Source organism: Asparagus officinalis, chromosome 2 (assembly GCF_001876935.1).
Source record: "Asparagus officinalis chromosome 2, Aspof.V1, whole genome shotgun sequence".
Lineage (NCBI taxonomy): Eukaryota > Viridiplantae > Streptophyta > Magnoliopsida > Asparagales > Asparagaceae > Asparagus > Asparagus officinalis.
The window spans coordinates 73,493,602-73,493,916 of record NC_033795.1 but is presented as its reverse complement, the minus strand read 5'-3'; positions in this window follow the sequence as shown (position 1 = coordinate 73,493,916).

Genomic DNA, 315 nt, shown 5'->3' with positions numbered 1-315 from the left:
TTTTAAAAGATTAGTTTAGAATTAAAAGGATTATCTTGAGTTATTATAATAATGGATATTTTAAAAGTTTTCATTATATTATAATATGCAAATGTTACCCGTGTTTGTCACATATTATAATGATACCGACAATTTGACACTCTTATTTATACACATAGTATTTATCTTGTTTGATATTGTATTTGACCTGAATGACTATGGAAGCTTGTTGTTTTATCACCTAGTTATTATCCAGTAGGAGAGACTATACATGAAGACAACTCCTGTTAAAAGTATGATTTATAAGCATGCTTCAAAGCATGGCTACACTCACAC